Genomic DNA, 23969 nt, shown 5'->3' with positions numbered 1-23969 from the left:
GTGACCAAGTGCAACATTCACAGCTTTTACCTTGCAGCATCTCTATGAAATATGATTACTTTTATACCACAACTTGTTGGGATCTTATACATATAAAAATGTGGTTTTAAATGGAGGAACACCAATACACTTAAGAACCAATGCAAGAAAACACAGGATAATACCAACAAATTCATTTTGTAAATACATGCTTAGTGAGAGTTATAAGTAATTATAAAGTAATTATGCAAATTGCCAAGTGACAGTGAGTTAATATAGCAGATATTTAAGGAGCAAATTATTGTTCAGCTTTTTGCAATACTAATGCTAATTACCAAAGGCTGTGCTACAGCTTGGCAAGAAACTGAGTACTCACGGATGCCTGAGGATAGCAGGGGCAAGAGAGAGACAGCAGCCTACCTGAAAATTGTATTAAATACCTGGGCCTTTTGATTTTTAACAATTTAAGTTTATTCTTTGATGATTTGTGTTTTGATCATATTCACCCCTGTTATTTTTTATTCACCTCTCACTTCCCATGAACCCTTTCTTTTTTCCAAGCCTCTCTCCTAGTTTCAGGTCTCTTAAAATATTTTGTTTTTATGTTTTGTACTTATTTATGTTTACATGCATGCCTGGGTATGCAGGCGACTGCAGGGAAGAAGTGGACATTGGATCCCTTGGAGTTAGAGTTACAGGCCATTGTGATCCAACTGCTCTAGGATCTTGGAGCCCGGACTCCAGTCTTCTCCCAAAGTAGCAAGTGCTCTTAACCCTTAAACAGGCTCTATTTGGTGAGTCACCGAGTTTAATTAGAGTTACTTCCACGGCGACAGGTGTAGAAGCCATTTACTAGACATACCAGTTGCTATAATTCTGAAGAATAAAAGACACCTTGTCTCCAACAGCCATGAATTTTCAATTTTCTTGATGTATGAACCTTAAAAACCAAGTTAGTTCAGTGTTCATAAGCTGGTGCTGGTAGGCAGTGATAACATTTCTTCTGGAAGACATCAATCAAGACAAAATTCACTGAGGAGCAAAGAGCATTCTGGGTAAGTTTGGAAAAAATCAATGTACTACTTAATGTAACAATAAAGGGAAGAAACCACAGGAATAACACCAAGCATAGTGTGTCCCATAAACAGTTCTGTTTGTGTAATATTTTAATTTTATCATTGATCTTAGGGCTTCCATTGCTGGGAGAAAGAACATGACCAAAATGACTTGGGGAGGAAAGTTGAGTTCAACTTTTAGTCTATAAGTCCATCACTGAGGAAACCCAAGGCAAAAAACTCAGGGCAGTAGCCTGGAGCCAGAAACTGACATAGAGGCCATGGATGAGAGCTGCTCTCTGGCTGGTTCCTAAGGGCTTGTTCAGCCTGCTTTCTTACAGCATTCAGGACTACCAATTCATGGGTAGCACTGCTCTCAGTGACCTGTGTCCTCCCACATCAATCATCAATCAAGAAAATGAACCATAGGCTTGTCCACAGGACTACCTCCTTGCTGCATTTCTCAATTGAAGTTTCCTCTTCCAAAAGGAAGCTTGTGACAAATTGACACACCACCTACTATAATACCAGAAAACATACCATCCACAGTGTAGGCTATCTGAGTTCTTATTCGTATGTTGGACGTTCACAGTGTATATATGGAAAACAGAGAGCAATGGTGAGTTCTGTTAATTAGGCACCTTCTGTCTTTTGTCTGGGAAAAGGTCTCTTATTACCTTAGAATGTCACCAGGATAGCCGACTCACAAGCTTCCAGGGATCTGGTGGTAACCCCCTCCCATCTTATAGCCCTGTGATTACAAGTGTTCTGTAGCTATTGTACGTGGATTTTTACAAGAGTTCGGGAGTCCAAACTCACGTTCTGTTGCTTGAGAGGCACTTAGCGCTTTACCAGTTATATCCTGCACATTTACCTTGAGGGTGATGTCTAGCTTGCACTGCGGCTTCACGTTCAAGGAGAGAGCTCTTTAGGATATACTTATACTACTGAAAAGTACTTTTATAATCACTGGAGAAATAAAATGAGACCCAATGACAATGCACAGGTAAGTAAGCTCAGAAACCACCTAGCAATAAATCAGTTGACTCTCAGATCACTGCATAAGGGATTTCTGTGTTGGGCTCTACTGAAGTAGAGAGTACTGTTAAGTGGCTAAAGCAGTGAGACTATTAGAAGACAGAATTCGGTCTTTGATGACTGGTCTACTTATTCTTCACAAAGGGAGGTCAGTGCCTTTTCAGTTAGAAGAGAACCCTTCTTTTAATATTTTGATGTGAAGACAGATTTAACTGTTGATCTTCATGTGACATCTCTTCCCACCCCCCTCTTTTTGTGGTAGTGTCTCTCACTGTACTGGAACTTGCTGATGACACCAGACTGGCTGGCAGTGAGTGTGAGGCATCTTGTATCTGCCTCCCTACCTCAGAGATAACTAGCCTATGCCATGTGGCTCAGCTTTTTACAGGGGTTCTATGGTGGAAGTAAAATTCTCATGCTTACAAAGCAAGAGCTATACTGAATGAACCATATCCCCAGTACTGCGAGATCCCACAACCTGGCGCATCAAGTGTCCATGAGGTTAGGTGCATACTCCCTCACTGAGGCCAGACAAGGAAGCCCAGCTTTCCTGTACATATCCCCTGTACAGACAACAGTTTTTGGGATAGTACACCCTGCTCCAGTTGTTCAGGAACCACATAAAGACTAAATTGCACATTTGCTACATATGTGCTCCAAGGCCTAGGCCCAGCCTGTGTATGCTTTTAGGTTGGTGGATCATCCCCTGAGAGCCCCAAAGATCCAGGTTAGTTGACTCTGTTGGTTTTCCTGTGGAGTTCCTATCCCCTTAGGGGCTCCAATCCTTCCTCCTATTCTTTCGTAAGAGTCGCTACGCTCCATCCACTGTTTGGCTGTGGGCATCTGTATCTGTCTGAGTCAGCTGCTGGGTGGAGCCTCTCGGAGAACAGCCTTGCTAGACTCTTGTCTGCAAGCATAACAGTATCATTAATAGTGTCAGGGATCGGTGCTTGCTGATGGGTTGGCTTTTCCTTCAGTCTCTGCTCCATCCACAATCCCTGCATTTCTTGTAGCCAGAATACATTTTGGGTCAAAAGTTTTGTGGGTGGGTTGTTATTCCTATCACTCCACAGGAGGCTGCCCTCCAGGCTCCATATACCTAATGCTGTGAGTCTCAGCTAGGACACTCTGAATTGATTCTTGGGCACCTCCCCTATCCAGGTCTCCATGTCTTCCTGGAGATGCCTCCTACCTCCTCTTCTCCATCAGTTGCAGCGTTCCACTCATTCTCATGGCCATCCATCCAGCCATCCCCCATCCCTTCTACTACTCACACCTGACTTCAACTCCCGTCCCACTCTTCTCCATAACCCCTCTCCTACCCATCTACACCGCTCCTGGGCATATACACAATAGATGCTCGACCATCCCACAAAGGCACTTGCTCAACTATGTTCCTAGCAGCTTTATTCGTAATAGCCAGAAACTGGAAATAACCTAGATGTCCATCAATTGAAGAATGGATAAAGAAAACATGGTACATTTACACAATGAAATACTATTCAGCTATGAAAAACAAAGATATCATGTAGTTTATAGGCAAATGGCAATATCATCCTGAATGAGGTAACCCAGTCTGAAAAGGCTTAGCATGGTATGTATTCACTTATAAGTGGATATTAGCCATTAAATACAGGATACCTATGCTATCCCAAGGAGGCTGGACAGGAAGGAGGGTAGAAGTAAGGATGCTGGAGTCTCATTTGGAATAGGGAATGGAATAGTCATGGAAGAGAAATTCTTTTTTTTTTTTTATTAACTTGAGTATTTCTTATATACATTTTGAGTGTTATTCCCTTTCCCGGTTTCCGGGCAAACATCCCCCCTAATCCCTCCCCCTCCCCTTCTTTATGGGTGTTCCCCTCCCCACCCTCCCCCCTTTGCCGCCCTCCCCTCATGTCTCATTAACGAAGAGCCAAAACAGTACATTTGCTTGGGAACAAATGAATCAAAACTAGGATAGCAACTCAGAAGCCATATAGTCTTGAAGAAAAATACTCAGTCATCAGAGACAAGGAGCTTTGTAGTGACCATAAACAAGTCAAATCTACTTTTAAAAACTCATTTATTCACAAAATATAAACAGTTCAAACTCTTTATATGATCATTTTAATTTTACCAATTAAGTGTGTGTGTGTGTGTGTGTGTGTGTTCACATGTGCGTGCAAGCATGCATGATAAGGCTATATGAAGACAACTCTCCCCTTCTACCATCTTGGCTGTGGGCATTGGATTCAGCTCTTCAGATGTATCAATAAGTTCCTTTACCTATTGAGCCATCTTGGTGACCCTTAGATTATCTTTATCATTTATGTATGTTTGAAGTTTGCTACATTTTCCTATCTTTTTTGTTGTAAATAAATTTTCTTTTTCTTTCACCTTTATTAACTTGGGTATTTCTTATTTACATTTCAGTTGTTTTTTTTTTTTACCATTTGCATCTTTTTTTTCTTTATTTTATTTCATTTTTTATTAACTTGAGTATTTCTTATTTACATTTCGAATGTTATTCCCTTTCCCGGTTTCTGGGCAAACATACCTCTAATCCCTCCCCCTCCCCTTCTTTATGGGTGTTCCCCTCCCCACCCTCCCCCCATTTCCGCCCTCCCCCCAACAATCACGTTCACTGGGGGTTCAGTCTTAGCAGGACCAAGGGCTTCCCCTTCCACTGGTGCCCTTACTAGGATATTCATTGCTACCTATGAGGTCAGAGTCCAGGGTCAGTCCATGTATAGTCTTTGGGTAGTGGCTTAGTCCCTGGAAGCTCTGGTTGCTTGGCATTGTTGTTCATATGGAGTCTCAAGCCCCTTCAAGCTCTTCCAGTTCTTTCTCTGATTCCTTCAACGGGGGTCCTATTCTCAGTTCAGTGGTTTGCTGCTGGCATTCGCCTCTGTATTTGCTGTATTCTGGCTGTGTCTCTCAGGAGCTATTTACATCCGGCTCCTGTCGGCCTGCACTTCTTTGCTTCATCCATCTTGTCTAATTGGGTAGCTGTATATGTATGGGCCACATGTGGGGCAGTCTCTGAATGGGTGTTCCTTCTGTGTCTGTTTTAATCTTTGCCTCTCTACCTGCCAAGGGTATACTTGTTCCCCTTTTAAAGAAGGAGTGAAGCATTCGAATTTTGATCATCCGTCTTGAGTTTGATTTGTTCTAGGCATCTAGGGTAATTCAAGCATTTGGGCTAATAGCCACTTATCAATGAGTGCATACCATGTGTGTTTTTCTGTGATTGGGTTACCTCACTCAGGATGATATTTTCCAGTTCCAACCATTTGTCTATGAATTTCATAAAGTCATTGTTTTTAATAGCTGAGTAATATTCCATTGTGTAGATGTACCACATTTTCTGTATCCATTCCTCTGTTGAAGGCATCTGGGTTCTTTCCAGCTTCTGGCTATTATAAATAAGGCTGCGATGAACATAGTGGAGCACGTGTCTCTTTTATATGTTGGGGCATCTTGTGGGTATATGCCCAAGTGAGGTATAGCTGGATCCTCAGGCAGTTCAATGTCCAATTTTCTGAGGATCCTCCAGACTGATTTCCAGAATGGTTGTACCAGTATGCAATCCCACCAACAATGGAGGAGTGTTCCTCTTTCTCCGCATCCTCACCAGCATCTGCTGTCATCTGAGTTTTTGATCTTAGCCATTCTCACTGGTGTGAGGTGAAATCTCAGGGTTGTTTTGATTTGCATTTCCCTTATGACTAAAGATGTTGAACATTTCTTTAGGTGTTTCTCAGCCATTCGGCATTCCTCAGCTGTGAATTCTTTGTTTAGCTCTGAACCCCATTTGTTAATAGGGTTATTTGTCTCTCTGCGGTCTAACTTCTTGAGTTCTTTGTATATTTTGGATATAAGGCCTCTATCTGTTGTAGGATTGGTAAAGATCTTTTCCCAATCTGTTGGTTACTGTTTTGTCCTAACCACAGTGTCCTTTGCCTTACAGAAGCTTTGCAGTTTTATGAGATCCCATTTGTTGATTCTTGATCTTAGAGCATAAGCCATTGGTGTTTTGTTCAGGAAATTTTTTCCAGTGCCCATGTGTTCCAGATGCTTCCCTAGTTTTTCTTCTATTAGTTTGAGTGTATCTGGTTTGATGTGGAGGTCCTTGATCCACTTGGACTTAAGCTTTGTACAGGGTGATAAGCATGGATCGATCTGCATTCATCTACATGTTGACCTCCAGTTGAACCAGCACCATTTGCTGAAAATGCTATGTTTTTTCCATTGGATGGTTTTGGCTCCTTTGTCAAAAATCAAGTGACCATAGGTGTGTGGGTTCATTTCTGGGTCTTCAATTCTGTTCCATTGGTCTATCTGTCTGTCTCTGTACTAATACCATGCAGTTTTATCACTATTGCTCTGTAATACTGCTTGAGTTCAGGGATAGTGATTCCCCCTGAAGTCCTTTTATTGTTGAGAATAGTTTTAGCTATCCTGGGTTTTTTGTTATTCCAGATGAATTTGCAAATTGTTCTGTCTAACTCTTTGAAGAATTGGATTGGTATTTTGATGGGGATTGCATTGAATCTGTAGATCGCTTTTGGTAGAATGGCCATTTTTACTATGTTAATCCTGCCAATCCATGAGCATGGGAGATCTTTCCATCTTCTGAGGTCTTCTTCAATTTCTTTCTTCAGAGTCTTGAAGTTCTTATTGTACAGATCTTTTACTTGCTTGGTGAAAGTCACGCCGAGGTACTTTATATTATTTGGGTCTATTATGAAGGGTGTCATTTCCCTAATTTCTTTCTCGGCTTGTTTCTCTTTTGTGTAGAGGAAGGCTACTGATTTATTTGAGTTAATTTTATACCCAGCCACTTTGCTGAAGTTGTTTATCAGCTTTAGTAGTTCTCTGGTGGAACTTTTGGGATCACTTACATATAGTATCATATCATCTGCAAATAGTGATATTTTGACTTCTTCTTTTCCAATCTGTATCCCCTTGATCTCCTTTTGTTGTCTGATTGCTCTGGCTAGAACTTCAAGAACTATATTGAATAAGTAGGGAGAGAGTGGGCAGCCTTGTCTAGTCCCTGATTTTAGTGGGATTGCTTCAAGTTTCTCTCCATTTAGTTTAATGTTAGCAACTGGTTTGCTGTATATGGCTTTTACTATGTTTAGGTATGGGCCTTGAATTCCTATTCTTTCCAGGACTTTTATCATGAAGGGGTGTTGAATTTTGTCAAATGCTTTCTCAGCATCTAATGAAATGATCATTTGTTCTTTCAGTTTGTTTATATAATGGATCACGTTGATGGTTTTCTGAATATTAAACCATCCCTGCATGCCTGGGATGAAGCCTATTTGATCATGGTGGATGAGTGTTTTGATGTGCTCTTGGATTCGGTTTGCCAGAATTTTATTGAGTATTTTTGCGTCGATATTCATAAGGGAAATTGTTCTGAAGTTCTCTTTCTTTGTTGGGTCTCTGTGTGGTTTAGGTATAAGAGTAATTGTGGCTTCATAGAGGGAGTTCGGTAGTGCTCAATCTGTTTCAATTTTGTGGAATAGTTTGGATAGTATTGGTATGAGGTCTTCTATGAAGGTCTGATACAATTCTACACTAAACCCATCTGGACCTGGGCTCTTTTTGTTTGGGAGACCTTTAATGACTGCTTCTATTTCCTTAGGAGTTATGGGGTTGTTTAACTGGTTTATCTGTTCCTGATTTAACTTTGGTACCTGGTATCTGTCTAGGAACTTGTCTATTTCCTGCAGATTTTCAAGTTTTGTTGAATATAGGCTTTTATAGTAAGATCTGATGATTTTTTGAATTTCCTCTGAATCTGTAGTTATTTCTCCATTTTCGTTTCTGATTTTGTTAATTTGGAAACACTCTCTGTGTCCTCACCTTAGTCTGGCCAAGGGTTTATCTATCTTGTTGATTTTCTCAAAGAACCAACCTTTGGTTCTGTTGATTCTTTCTATGGTCCTTTTTGTTTCTACCTGGCTGATTTCAGCTCTGAGTTTGATTATTTCCTGCCTTCTACTCCTCCTGGGTGTGTTTGCTTCTTTTTGTTCTAGAGCTTTTAGGTGTGCTGTCAAGCTGTTCTCTCCTGTTTCTTTCTGCAGGCACTCAGAGCTATGAGTTTTCCTCTTAGCACAGCTTTCATTGTGTCCCATAAGTTTGGGTATGTTGTACCTTCATTTTCATTAAATTCTAAGAAGTCTTTAGTTTCTTTCTTTATTTCTTCCTTGACCAGGTTATCGTTGAGTAGAGCTTTATTCAACTCCCATGTGTATGTGGGTGTTCTTCCTTTATTGTTATGGAAGACCAGCTTTAGGCCGTGGTGGTCTGATAGCACGCATGGGATTATTTCTATCTTTCTGTACCTGTTGAGGCCCGTTTTTTGACCAATTATATGGTCAGTTTTGGAGAAAGTACTATGAGGAGCTGAGAAGAATGTATATCCTTTTGCTTTAGGATAGAATGTTCTATAAATATCTGTTAAGTCCATTTGGTTTATGACTTCTCTTAGTCTGTCTACGTCTCTGTTTAATTTCTGTTTCCATGATCTGTCCATTGATGAGAGTGGGGTGTTGAAATCTCCTACTATTATTGTGTGAGGTGCAATGTGTGTTTTGAGCTTTAGTAAGGTTTCTTTTACGTATGTAGGTGCCCTTGTATTTGGGGTATAGATATTTAGCATTGAGAGTTCATCTTGGTGGATTTTTCCTTTGATGAATATGAAGTGTTCTTCCTTATCTTTTTTGATGAATTTTAGTGGAAAATTGATTTTATTTGATATTAGAATGGCTACTCCAGCTTGCTTCTTCCAACCATTTGCTTGGAAAGTTGTTTTCCAGCCTTTCACCCTGAGGTAGTGTCTGTCTTTGTCTCTGACGTGTGTTTCCTGTAGGCAGCAGAATGCAGGTTCCTCGTTGCGTATCCAGTTTGTTAATCTATGTCTTTTTATTGGGGAGTTGAGGCCATTGATGTTGAGAGATATTAAGGAATAGTGATTATTGCTTCCTGTTATATTCATATTTGGATGTGAGGTTATGTTTGTGTGCTTTTCTTCTCTTTGTTTTGTTGCCAAGATGATTAGTTTCTTGCTTTTTCTAGGGTGTAGCTTGCCTCCTTATGTTGGGCTTTACCATTTATTATCCTTTGTAGTGCTGGATTTGTAGAAAGATATTGTGTAAATTTGGTTTTGTCATGGAATATCTTGGTTTTTCCAGTTATGTTAATTGAGAGTTTTGCAGGATACAGTAACCTGGGCTGGCATTTGTGTTCCTTTAGGGTCTGTATGACATCTGTCCAGGATCTTCTGGTTTTCATAGTCTCTGGCAAAAAGTCTGGTGTGATTCTGATAGGTCTGCCTTTATATGTTACTTGACCTTTTTCCCTTACTGCTTTTAATATTCTTTCTTTATTTTGTGCATTTGGTGTTTTGACTATTATGTGTCGGGAGGTGTTTCTTTTCTGGTCCAATCTATTTGGAGTTCTGTAGGCTTCTTGTATGCCTATGGGTATCTCTTTTTTTTAGGTTAGGGAAGTTTTCTTCTATGATTTTGTTGAAGATATTTACTGGTCCTTTGAGCTGGGAGTCTTCACTCTCTTCTATACCTATTATCCTTAGGTTTGATCTTCTCATTGAGTCCTGGATTTCCTGTATGTTTTGGACCAGTAGCGTTTTCTGCTTTCCATTATCTTTGACTGTTGAGTCGATGATTTCTATGGAATCTTCTGCTCCTGAGATTCTCTCTTCTATCTCTTGTATTCTGTTGGTGATGCTTGTATCTACGACTCCTTGTCTCTTCCTTTGGGTTTCTATATCCAGTTGTTTCCATGTGTTCCTTCTTGATTGCTTCTATTTCTATTTTTAATTCCTTCAATTGTTTTATTGTGTTTTCCTGTTATACTTTCAGGGATTTTTGTGATTCCTCTCTATAGGCTTCTACTTGTTTATTTATGTTTTCCTGGAATTCTTTCAGGGATTTTTGTGATTCCTCTCTGAAGGCTTCTACTTGTTTATTTATGTTTTCCTGTGTTTCTCTAAGGGAGTTCTTCATGTCTTTCTTGAAGTCCTCCAGCATCATGATCAAATATGATTTTGAAACTAGATCTTGCTTTTCTGGTGTGTTTGCATATTCTGTGTTTGCTTTGGTAGGAGAATTGGGATCTGATGATGCCATGTAGTCTTGGTTTCTGTTGCTTGGGTTCCTACACTTGCTTCTCGCCATCAGATTATCTCTAGTGTTACTTTGTTCTGCTATTTCTGACAGTGGCTAGACTGTCCTATAAGCCTGTGTGTCAGGAGTGCTGTAGACCTGTTTTCCTGTTTTCTTTCAGCCAGTTATGGGGACAGAGTGTTCTTCTTTGGGGCCTGTACTTTTTCCTATCTACAGGTCTTCAGCTGTTCCTGTGTGCCTGTGTCTTGAGTTCACCAGGCAGGTTGCTTGGAGCTGGAAGGTTTGTCTTATCTGTGGACCCAAGGCTCAAGTTTGCTCCTGGGGTGTTGCCTATGAGCTCTCCGTGGTGGCAGCAACCAGGAAGATCTGCACCACCCTTTCCGGGAGCTTCCGTGCACCAGGGTTCCAGATGGCATTTGGTGTTTTCCTCTGGAGTCAGAGATGTGGGCCGAGTGTAGACTCTTCTGGTTTCCCAGGCGTGTCTGCCTCTCTGAAGTTTTAGCTCTCCCTCCCATGGGATTTGGGTGCAGAGAACTGTTTATCTGGTCGGTCCTTTCAGGTTCTGGCAGTGTCTCAGATGCAGCGGGTTTCCTGCTCCTGTGCCCTTATCCAAGGGAACCCAGAGGCTGTATACAGTTTCCTCTTGGGCCAGGGATATGGGCAGGGGTGGGCAGTGTTGGTGGTCTCTTCCGCTCTGCAGTCTCAGGAGTGCCTACCTGTCTCGGTGGTGAGCTCTCTCTCCCACGGGGTTTGGGAGCAGTGAGCTGGAGGCAGGGAGCTCAAGATTGGGACTCCCGCTAGAAACCGGAAGTGTCCGGTCCTAGAGGAATTTTGCCTCTGTGTGTCCCAAGGCTACCAGTCAGGTCCCTTGCAGCAGGAAAGTTGATCTTACCTGCTGTCCTGAGGGTCAAGTTTGTTCGTGAGGTGTTGCTTATGAGCTCTCTGTGGTGGCAGCAACGAGGAAGATCTGCACCGCCCTTTCTGGGAGCTTCTGTTCACCAGGGTTCCAGATGGCATTTGGTGTTTTCCACTGGAGTCAGAGATGTGGGCTGAGTGTAGACTCTTCTGGTTTCCCAGGCATGTCTGCCTCTCTGAAGGTTTAGCTCTCCCTCCCACAGGATTTGGGTGCAGAGAACTGTTTATCCCTACATTTCAATTGTTATTCACTTTCCTGGTTTCCAGGCCAACATACCCCAAACCCCTCCTCCCTCTATGGGGGTTCCCTTCTCCATCCTCCCTCCATTACCGCCCTCCCCCCACAATCACATTCACTGGGGGTTCAGTCTTGGCAGGACCAAGGGCTTCCCCTTCCACTGGTGCTCTTACTAGGCTATTCATTGCTACCTAGAGGTTGGAGCCCAGGGTCAGTCGATGTATAGTCTTTGGGTAGTGCCTTAGTCCCTGGAAGCTCTGGTTGGTTGGCACTGTTGTTCATATGGAGTCTCAAGCCCCTTCAAGCTCTTTCAGTCCTTTTTCTGATTCCTTCAACGGGGATCCCGTTCTCAGTTCAGTGGTTTGCTGCCGGCATTCACCTCTGTATTTGCTGTATTCTGGCTGTGTCTCTCAGGAGAGATCTACACCCGGCTACTGTCGGCCTGCACTTCTTTGCTTCATCCATCTTGTCTAATTGGGTGGTTGTATATGTATGGGCCACATGTGGGGCAGGCTCTGAATGGGTGTTCCTTCTGTGTCGGTTTTAATCTTTGCCTCTGTATTCCCTGCCAAGGTTATTCTTGTTCCCCCTTTTAAAGAAGGAGTGAAGCATTCAAATTTTGATCATCCATCTTGAGTTTCATGTGTTCTGTGCATCTAGGATAATTCAAGCATTTGGGCTAATAGCCACTAATCAATGAGTGCATACCATGTGTGTTTTTCTGTGATTGGGTTACCTCACTCAGGATGATATTTTCCAGTTCCCTCCATTTGCCTATGAATTTCATAAAGTCATTGTTTTTGATAGCTGAGTAATATTCCATTATATAGATTTACCACATTTTCTGTATCCATTCCTCTGTTGAAGGGCATCTAGGTACTTTCCAGCTTCTGGCTATTATAAATAAGTCTGCTATGAACATAGTGGAGCATTTGTCTTTGTTATATGTTTGGGCATCTTTTGGATATATGCCCAAGAGAGGTATAGCTGGGTCCTCAGGTAGTTCAATGTCCAATTTTCTGAGGAACCTCAAGACTGATTTCTAGAGTGGTTGTACCAGTCTGCAATCCCACCAACAATGGAGGAGTGTTCCTCTTTCTCCACATCCTCGCCAGCATCTGCTGTCACCTGAGTTTTTCTTAACCTTTATCTTTCTTCTTATGCTATAAGAAGTTATATGGTTTCACTCACACTTATATGCACACACAGAAATTCAGAGCCCAGCATAAAATACACTTGTGCTTTGATTGAAACAAAAAGTTGCAATTGCTTACAGGAAATGCAAGAAGCAAGGGTCAGTGACATTGCTGAATGATAAATGCACTCATTGACAAGCCTGAGGTTCTGAGACACAAACGATGAAAGAGAACCAACTTCTGCAAGTTGTCTTCTGACATTCACACCTGTCCTTAGCAAGTGCACATGTACACACACACACACACACACACACACACACACACACACACAAACACACACACACACACACCATGACCTAGAAAGGAGGTTATTAATATGATGGTGGTGTCCAGAGTTTCTTTTTTAATTGAGTATGGGTATATGGAGAGAGGTGAATCTGCATTTGAATGATAAAAGACCTATGCAGACAGTCAGAAAGTGCGGGAGTAAAACATCATGATCTGTTTTACTTATGTCTTTTGAACTACCTGAAGAAGGGAAGTGTGTGTGTGTGTGTGTGTGTGTGTGTGTGTGTGTGTGTGTGTGTGTGTGTGTGTGTAATGAGGGCACAGAGGATGGCATAGGATGGTAAGAGTTAAACTTTACTTTGAATATTTTTCTCCTTCAGTTGTGGGTCTTCACAATTCCATTCTTCTAATCCCTTGGAATGTGGAGAAGGAGGTAATAAGAATCTCATCCTGGTGGATCTCAATATTACTAAAATGGTATGACTCATGGATTTCTATGCTAGTACTGTAGTTACTGCTATGTCAAAATATCTGACAAAAGAAACTTAGGGGAGAAAGGGCTCCTGTTGGCTTACAGTCTGAGGGTACAGTCCATCATTGTGTATAAGGCATGGCTGTAGGAGTGTGAGGCAATGCTCACATTGCATTCATAGAGAGGAATCGGAGAGATGAATGCTGGCATCTATCTTGCTCTTTCCTTTGTACTCAGTCTGGCACAGCAGCTCGGGGGGATTGGTTTAGGGGGTGATATTTAGGTGGGTCTTTCCATCTTACTTAGCCAAATCTGAAAAATCTCACAGACATTCTCAACTCCTAGATGATTCTAAATCCTGTCAGTTTGACATCAGTGCTAACCATCCCACTTTCCTTAGGAAATAATCAAAATGGTACCTCCCTTCCACATTCCTAATGCAAACATTTATCAAGTATCAGAAAAGAAACCTTGCTAAAGCCATACAGATGGAACACAGTTCAAAAACCACAAATTAGCATAATTTACCTTGCATGTGGAGGCCACAGAATTCTTGGGGGAAGGATGCCTTTTAAGTCTTCTCAGGCAAAGAAACCCAATAGCTTGCCCTCATCCCTTCTGAAGCTATTAAATAGCTCATGGGGGTTAAGTTAGATTTTTCAAAGTACTATTTGAATAATATTAACTTGGAATATTTTGTTAGAGCCCCCAAAGATTTAATTTTTAAAAAATGCTCCTTGATCATTAGCACAATTGGTGTCCTCATTAATAACCTGAGCTGCCAGCCTCCACGTTCTGGTTACCTCTGCGTCTCTCTGTTTGCAAGCTGGTCACAAGGAGCGCTCTCAAATCATTGCATAATAATCAATTTGCTTTGCTTCTGGATTCATTAAATTGTCTTCAAGGATGCCCATTATGCATGCATTTCTCATCAACTAAGTGGTTCAAAATAAGAGCCTTTGAACACTTCTAATTAGCTGGGTAAAGTTTAGAACAAAGTTATCAAAGACCCCAAAAGACAGGTGTTTGCAGTTTTAGCCTACACAATGCTAGTGGCTTGGTAATGTGAAATTATAAATGCACTTTTATTTTTGTTTTACCCTTGAAGATCTCTTTGAAAGACTAAGATAAAAGAGAGTTCACTTATGTACAGGCCTTGCCACATTTGTGAATAATAATTGTTATTTAGGTTAATTCGCTTGTGTAAGAAACAAGTAACTTTTTATGGAGAGTGATGGATAGGTTTTGCAAGCCCTCCAGGGTTTGGGGAACCCTCGAGACTCCAGAAGTGTAACATCTAAGAAAGAGTATTTTGGTTCTTTGGGAGTGAGAAACAACTTTGTTCTGGGAAGAAAGCAACTCTAGTCTAATGCAGCTATAGAAATGGAAGAAATTTTGCAAGACCTCCAGTGGTACTGAGGGGTTGTAATTAAAAAAAAAAGTAATATCTGCAAAGTGTCCTCATTCATAGTTGGCAACTTGATAGGATCTGGAATCATGTGCGAAACATTCCTCTTGAGTCTTTGAGGCATTTCTGGGATATTCTGGAAACAAGGTAGGAAGTAGCAGGATGCTTACTTGCCTGACTTTTCTTTTTCTTGGCTAGTGCATGTATTCCTTTGGTGTTTGTGCAGACATCATCAATCCTTCCTGTCGTCAGAAAGCAGCTTATTCTGCCTTGTAGTGTGGACTGAAGACAACCACATAGGAATTTCTCAGGCTTTCTGGGCCACACTGGAATTGCTGAGTCACCCAGCTTCATGGACTGAGCAACTACTGGGTTCTCAGACTCTCGAGCATACAGATGGCCATTGTTGGACTATTCAGTCCCTGGTAGCTGTAGTCCAATCTACTAAAGCCCTTTAGTAACACACACACACACACACACACACACACACACACACACACACACACGTACTTCATTGCTCTTGAGATTCCTTACTAATGCAGTCATTTCAGGAAATCATTTATCAGTTATCAATTCTAGTTGTAACTAAAATTATTGGTAAGATTTGAACAAATATTTATGACTGATCCTCAACCTAAGTCAATCGAAGTTTCTGCTCGTGATATACCCATATCACAATGTGGTATACCCATAACATAATACTTTTTAAAAAGGTGCTCCGATTATTGAGATGGCAGCCAAGTGGAAAATAATTGTCTTAGCATAAACAAGCCATCAGTTTATAGATCCTGAAGTAGAACTATTGGAGTTTACCTTGAATACAGGCATGAACCATCCTTCTTACAGGTAAGATGCAAGATACTTCTAAGTGGTAACTATTTCCACAGCGTACATTTTTAGAACAATATCATTGAGACCATTCAAAAGTTTTTCAGTTTTTTATTTTTTGTTGTTGTTGTTATATTTTCCTTTTTTGCCTTACTAAATCTTTAAAACATTATCTGGTTGAACTTTACATTAGTGGATATTAAAATGACTTTGCATTTGAACCAGTTGTATCAGCATCTAATGATCAAGTCTGTTAGGTACTTACAGCCAAGACCATGTTTATTATAGCTCACTGTTTCAGAAAGTAGCAGATTATCATAGCAGGAAAATAATGGTAGACTATCCAAGTTTTGGTACTGAGAACATGGAAGCAAGGGATTGCCCATTATGGTGGATAAGGAAGCAGAGATAACAGGCCAGAACCATAGACAGGATCACCATTCAAAGCCCTGGCCTTAAGGATGCTACTTCTTTGAGTCATCCACAACCTTCAAGATACTGTTAGAATTTGGGGTCCAGACATTCATAGCACAATCCTCTGGAGAAATATTTCAGCTTTAAGTTATAACACTAAGCAAACAGGTGAGTCTGTTAGAGGACCTAGATTTCTAAAATAGAGAGAGAAAGCACAGAGCTGACAGGCAATGGAGAGCAAAGTCTAATAAAGCTATAAATACTTAGAACTGAAGAATGCATGCATATTAGGAAAGGGATATACAGGAATCACCTATAGCTGATAAAGATTGATAGTCAAACAATGGCCATAGTGGAGAGAGCAAGGGTATTGTAACTCCTCAGTCCACAAAGCTGGTTGCTCCTGTGTTCTTACTCTATCTTTGAGTGCCACAGATTTTTCCCTAGTAGGTTTGGGTTCTAGAGAGCAAATGTAGGAGATCTGAGGTGAGCAAATGAATTAGACAAAGGCCCAAGCATGACAATCAAGGTTCTAGGTATCTCTCAATTGTGGCTCAATCTAATGAGTCAATTAGAATCTTCAAACTTCATAAAATTCAGTTTCCTTGGTGAACATGAAAAGAAAAACAATACAATCTTTATTATTTCTTCACATAACTATGTTTAAATGTGTTCATACTTGAAGCTACAATTTTGTTTGGCCAGATCAGTGTTATGTACCCTTAAGTCACTGGTGTTCTCTATATTTGAGAATGATAGATCATGAACCAAAAGGATTAGTTTTGTGCTCTTCTGATTTTTTTTCAAGTTAAAATGAACATGGGGCTGGAAAGTGTTCATATTGGTCTTTCAGATAACCATAGCATTTAGCACCCGTGTAGCACCCATGTGAGCCATATTACAACCACCGAAACTACATCTTGAGGAGCTTTGGTACTGTCTTCTGACCTCCATGAGCACCTGCATTCACATGCACATAAACCCTCTACACAAAACTAAAATAAAACTGAATCATAAAAGAAAGACTTTTTACAAGTGTCACATACGCCCTGATGATGTTGTCAAGGGCAGAAACAATGCCAGTTTAAACAACTAACGTAGATACACAACTCGGCATGTTCTAAGTGGGTCAGATGTCCGAACTTTATGTCCTGGCTGCCAGATGGGAGATGAGTGCTTAGAACTAACATCTGCCAATGGCTATTAAATAAAGAATGAATACAAGAGTTATTAAAAACATTTCTCCCTGCCTTGCTTTAGGCTTTGGTTCAAACTAATTTTCTTGTGTCCTCTATTGCTTCTTATAAATGTAGAATTTTATTTTCTGGGGAATCATAGACTCTCTAGAAGAGCATATTAAACGATTATTATTATCACTGAAGGCTGTTCTTTGACAGGTACACTCTGAGACTAAAGAGAAACACCTTCCCCTAGAGGCAATGGAGACCGAGGATAAAGAATACATGGCATAATTCTAATGTGGTACAGTCCAGTCATGCTGGGGAAATGTGATGAATAATTCAGGAAGATATAAAGTAGGAATTTGGAAGCTTTTGTGAGCACACTAGCAATCTTAGGGGGAAAAAAGCTAAGAAGACTTACTGGGGAATTTAGCAGGATCATTGAATGCTGCCTTGAAATTCAGTGTTATTTTTATCTGAGTAGTTGGCCCAGATCCAGAGTGTCCTGAGCATGGCTGACAAGTATAGAATGGAGAAAGTAAGCTCAGGGGACTAGTTGGTGAGTGACCCTAGTGGTACATATTAAAGACCTTGCTTTTTGCCATGATAGGGACTTCTGCTTCATGTCTATTTCAGTCATGGGGGTATATAAATATATATGCCTTGTATCTCAGACATTCTTTGGCAAGATCTTACCCTGAACTCTCTGAGTTTCCTTAAGCTGATAAATAAGTTTAAAGTAGAAAGTGTACAGACTGTAGAGCATCAGCCTTGGAGTTTAACTGTCCAAGCTGAGTATGTTGGCCTTCTGAGTACCAGTCCCTGGGCGGCATCCAACGTTGGCAGAACGGGTATGATTCTTTGTGTCTTCAAACAATGCCTACCGGAGACAAATAATGACCAAATTTCTCCCAGTCATTTCAAACATATTTCATTTCCTTTTATCCTTTACTACACAGAATAATCACATTTCTGCCATTGGCTGACATTTCTTTTTTCCTCTCATTTCTTCTTGTGTGTGTGTGCGTGCGCGCGCGTGCGTGTTTATATTCATGAATGCACATGAGGAAGCTAGAGGTTAATAGTAGATGTCTTCCTTTATCCTTCCCGACCTTGTGTTTTGAGACAGCTTCCCTCACTGACTCTACAGTTCGCCATTTAGTCTAGATTGAGTATCTATCAAGTTCTATAAATATATGTCTCTGTTTCCCCATCCCATGTGCTATGGTCATAGGTGCTCAGACACAGACAATCCTGGCTTTTCCATGTGTGTTTGGGATCTCAGCACAGATCCTCAGGCTTGCACAGCAAGCACTCCACTTCCCACCCCGTTTTTCAGACCCTAACATTTCTCTCTTCCTTTTCTATAGACTGAGCATGTCTCAGGCTACTTTAAAGCTGTCTAAGAACTCAAAAGTCAAGAAGACAGAAGGTCCAGGAGCCTTGTGAATGCTGGTTTCTATTAGTAAGTTGGAAAAGTCACTCCAGATACCTGGCTTGACAGGCACTCAGAAATCACTCTACTCAAATTTGGGTTTCATTAGCATAAAGGAGACAGCTTGGGCAGGATGTTCTCCCAGAATACTGCTGTCATGAAATTATACCCCCAAATGAAGTGCTTGAAATGCAAAGTTAAGGCAAGCCAGTCAGTCTGTAGCCTTCTAATGACACATTTCTTAGAGTTCTTTAATGTTCAGGAGTCAGAGTTTTCGACACAAGGACTGGTTGTACATTAATTTCATTTGAAAAAATAAAATAAGATAAAATAAAAATGAAAATGAATGCATCAGAATAGTACAAAATGCACATGAGGAAAAGAGTCCAAGAGAAGGCACAAGAAATAGAAGCTCATTCTTTTTTATATTCAGGAATCCTATGAAACATTGAACTGGAAGTCCTAATGTACACACACAGGACCTGTAAGGTAAAACTAAAGAAGAAAAATATAAAGATAATAAAATAAATTTTAGAAAAGGGAAAATCTCTGATATGGCATTATAAGGAAAGAGACCTCCAAACTTGCTGTTGGCTTTTTTCCCCTTGTTGGCCATTTTCTGCTATAGATGCAGCCTACCTGTTTATTTCCACAGTGAGACTCTCTTGAAGTAAACTAAATTTTCCTTTGCAAGTGGTTATCAATTGGAGATTATTTATGGATTAGGGATGGACGGGGATACATGTTCACTTCTCCTGTCAACTCTGGGATTTGATCTCATGTAGACCTGTGCAGGCCCTGAGCAAGCTCCCTCATTCTTGTGAGTGCATATGTAATTTGATCTTGTCAATTTTGAAGGCCTTGTTTTCTTGGTGTTCTCCAGTCTCTCTGGCTCTCACACTTTTTCCATTTCCTCTTCCCTGGGATACCCTGAACCATGAGGAGACACATTTAGTAGACATTGTTTAGTGCTAGGTGTTCAAAGGTCTTTCATTCTCTGCATATTATCCTGCTGTGGGTTTCTGTATTTTTTCCCATCTGTTGAGGTAGGAAGCTTCTCTAATCATGACTGAGAAAGCCATTGATCTATGAGTATAGCAGAATATCATCAGGAATCATTTTATTTACTATGTGTTCTTGTTTGTTTGTTGTGAATAGTACTAGTATTTTGTTTTATCCTAGGTCTCTGGGCTATCTAGTCTTAGGTTCTTGGTCACCTAAATAGCGTTGAGTATAGATTCCATCTCAAAGAGTGGCTATAAGTGAAATTATATATTGGTTACTCGAACAAGCTTTGTGACACTATTACACTAGCATATCTCTCAAGCAAGGCATCATTGTAGATCAAAGGGCTTGTGGCTGGGTTAGTGTTTACATTTTTTGGTTGCATGCAGAGTAACTTACTTTACCAAAGATACTAGCATGTAGTTAGGAATGTTCTATATAGACTCAGAAATGGAGTATTGCCTTCAGTTTGTAGAAGTCTACTAATATCCTTGGGAACAGCATGGGTTAGTTACTGGCTCCCATGGAACTCCTTTGGCCAACATCTCAGTTAGATGTAACCCAATCCTGGCCTTTGAAGTGTTATTTGGTGACAGAAGATGTATAATTGGGTCTCTGTCTCACTCATTATTTGACCATTTCAAATATATAACCTCCATATATCTATATATTTTAGGAAGTTTCTATTAGGTTTGCATATTACTCCTCAAGTGACCATTATTTTTAGATGTATATCCCTGTATTTCCTCTCTTGTCTTCCTCTCTCTCTCCTCAATCACCCTTCCACTAGATGCTCTTGTTCAAGTCAGGTGTCAATCTGATCATAGCTATCTCTTTTATTTCCCATTCATGGGGAGATCTATCTGTCCTCTTACTCCAGTCTCTTACTCTATACCTAAGATTTGTGGGTTTTTGAATTCTTTATATATTTTGGATGTTAGCTCTCTATTGAATGTAGAATAGTAAAACCTTTTTTTTTTCTATTCTATAGGCTGCTTCTTAGTATGAATGATATTGTCCTGTGCCTTGTAGAAGCTTTTCAGTTTCATTAGGCTACACTTATAAATTATAGTTTTTAATTCCTTTGTTAGTGGACTTCTCTTCAGAAAGTCCTTTTCCTGTACCAATGTATTTAAGGCTATTCTCCATTTTCCCTTCTATCAAATTCAGTGTACCTCACCTTATGCTGAGGTCTTTGATTTATTTGTCATTCATTTTTGTATGGTTCAATTTGGATTCTTCTTCCTGCAGCCAACTAGTTTGACTAGCAGAATTATTTGAAAATGTCTTTTTTTACAGTGTATAATTTTTCTTTTCTTCTTTCTTTTTGTTTATTTATTTATTATAAAAAATCAGATATCTATAGGTAAATGAATTTATATCTGTGTCTTCAATATAATTCCATCAAACAATGTGTCTGTTTTACACCAATACTATACTGTTTTTAGTACAACTTGAAATTAGTAATAGTAAGACCTCCAGTAGTCATTTTATTGTTCTAGACTTTTAAAGCTATCTTTAGTTGACTTTTTAAATGTTTTTATATGAATTGGAAGATTGTCATTTCAAGATCCATAAGAATTGTGTTCCAATTTTGATGGGGTATTGCATTCAATCTCTAAATTGCTTTGGCAGAATGGCCATTTTTACTATATTAATCTTACCTATCCATGAGCATGGGAGATCTTCTTCAACATCTGTATCCAATGACTTTGAAGTTTTAACATACAAGCTTTTACTTTCTTGGTCAGAGTTACTGCAAGATATTTTATGTTATTTGATGCTATTCTGAAAGACACGATGTCCCTGATTTCTATCTCAGTCCATTTGTCATTTGTCTATAGGAGGGCTACTAATTTTTCTGTGTTAATTTTGTACCCTTCTAAGTTGCTAAAAGTGATTATTAACTGTAGAATTTCACTGGTGAAATTATTTGGTCAGTTATTTATCGTATCACCTTCAAATAAAGGCACTTTGACTTCTTTGGTTTCTTTAAATTGCCTTATTCCTTTAACTAAGGTTTCAAGTACTATATTGAATAGGCATGAGAGAGTGGAAAACCTTGTCTTCTTTCTGATTTTAGTGGTTTGAGATTCTTTCTATTTAAATTAATGTTGATCATGAGCTTGCTGTAAACTGTCGTTATTATGTTGAGATAAGTTCTGCCATGGCTGGGGGTGTTCTTTCTTCTTGGGTCCTTTTGAGGTAGTGAAATGGGAAGAGCATTGGCAGGGTGTGGGGAAGACTTGGTATGCAAAATAGTACAGTTGCTGTTTCATAATAAATTTTTACCTGTCTTAAATCTAAGTTACTTACTGCAGTAGGGTAGCAGACCTACAGCCAGTCTTCTTTTGAGGCCAGAAATTGCAATATCTGGTGTTTAGTATCTCATAATAAAACAGCAGGGTTTAAGTGAGGTAGCCTTTGTTCTATCTCCACAGGAACTGCTATGCTCTTTGAAGCTGCTAGTTGAAGTCAAGGGAAGAAAGCTGGTACACTTTCTTTCCTTTCTTTTCTTTCTTTCTTTCTTTCTTTCTTTCTCTCTCTCTCTCTCTTTCTTTCTTTCTTTTTTTTGATTTTGTTTTTGCTTTTTTTAATTGGATTTTTAAATTTACATTTCAAATGTTATTCCCTTTCTCGGTTTCCTGTCCATAAGCTCCCTATCCCCTCCTCCTCCCTTTCTTCTATAAGGGTATTCCCCTCCCCATCCACTCCCCGTTCCAGGCCCCCCTGACATTCCCTCTACACTGGGGGTCCAACCTTGGCAGGACCAAGGGCTTCTTCCATTGGTGCCCAACAAGGCCATCCTCTGCTACATAGAGAGTTGGAGTCATGGGTCAGCCATGGGTCTTTGGGTACTGGTTTAGTCCCTGGGAACTCTGGTTGGTTGGCATTGTTGGTCTTATGGGGTTGCAAGCCCCTTCAGCTCTTTCAATCCTTTCTCTAATTCCTCCAACAGGGGTCCCATTCTCAGCTAAATGGCTTGCTGCTAGCATTCACCTCTTTATTTGACATGCTCTGGCTGTGCCTCTCAGGAGACATCTGTAGCCAGTTCCTGTCAGCATGCACTTCTTAGCTTCATCAATCTTATCTAGTTTTGGTGGTTGTGTATATATATGTGATACATGTGGGACAGGCTCTGAATGACAGTTCCTTCAGTCTCTTTCAGTCTCTGCTCCAAACCTTGCCTCCATATCCACTCCTATGAATATTTCTATTCCCCCTCTTAAGAAGGAGTGAAGCATCTGCACTCTGGTCATCCTTCTTCTTGAGCTTCGTGTGATCTGTGGATTGCATCTTGGGTAATTAGAGCTTTTGAGCTAATATCCACTTATCAGTGAGCGTATACCATGTGTGTTTTTCTGTGATTGGGTTACCTCACTCAGGATGATATTTTCTAGTTCAGTCCATTTGCCTATGGATGTAGTGAGCCATATTGGATTTGGGCCTGGCCACTTTGTGACTGAATAGCTCAAGGTGGCTACGTGACTCTGGGCTGCATGGCCACAGAGGTTCAACCTTGAAATGACTGCCATACAGACATGAGATTGTTGAACAAAAGCCTCTCCCAGGAAGACCCTGGGAGCAATGACAGGATGTTTCAGCCTGAGCAAAACACCGGATGTCCCTGAGCAGATTCCTGAGAAGGGTTCAACCTTTTCAAAGAACATGTCCCTGGAAGACTGTTACCTCTTTGTTATAGGAGGATATCTTGCAGTGTAGTGATTCACCTTATATTCGTGGGCACTTCCCAAACTCCCCCACCCTAAGCTTCAGTTCCCGCTTCTATTCCTGCCTCAGAGCTTTAAATACTGTACATTTCTCTCAATAAACGAGACCTTGACAACAGAATCTTGCTTGGTCTCCTCTCACCCTCCATTTAGGCCCAAGGGTAGCGCCCCTTTGGGACCCTGAATAACTGGGTCCCCGCTGGCGGGGACATATGAATTTCATGCAGTCATTGTTTTTGATAGCTGAGTAGTATTCCATTGTGTAGATGTACCACATTTTCTGTATCCATTCCTCTGTAAAAGGGCATCTCGGTTCTTTCCAGCTTCTGGCTATTATAAATAAGGCTGCTATGAACATAGTGGAGCATGTGTCTTTGTTGTACGTTGGAGCATCTTTTGGTTATATGCCCAGGAGAGATATAGATGAGTCCTCAGGTAGTGCAATTTCTCTCTAAAAAGCTTTCCATAGAGATTTCCATGGAATTTATTTTAAAAGGTTCTTCTCTCTAAATCATTCTTCTTTGGTACTGCTTAAAAAGTTCTCTCTGCTCTCTTCTCATCTTCCTCTTTTCTTGTACTCTGATGCAACAATGCCCTTTCCCTTAATATTATATCCCTAATGCTTTTTCTCCCAGTGCTTATTCTCCCAATGCCTTTACTTCTCAATTCTTCTTGAGTTCAGGTCTCTCTCTTTGTCCTCAG

This window comes from Rattus norvegicus, chromosome 13 (assembly GCF_021556685.1).
Source record: "Rattus norvegicus strain SHRSP/BbbUtx chromosome 13, alternate assembly SHRSP_T2T, whole genome shotgun sequence".
Lineage (NCBI taxonomy): Eukaryota > Metazoa > Chordata > Mammalia > Rodentia > Muridae > Rattus > Rattus norvegicus.
The sequence above is the reverse complement of the archived record's forward strand: the minus strand, read 5'-3'. Positions refer to the sequence as shown.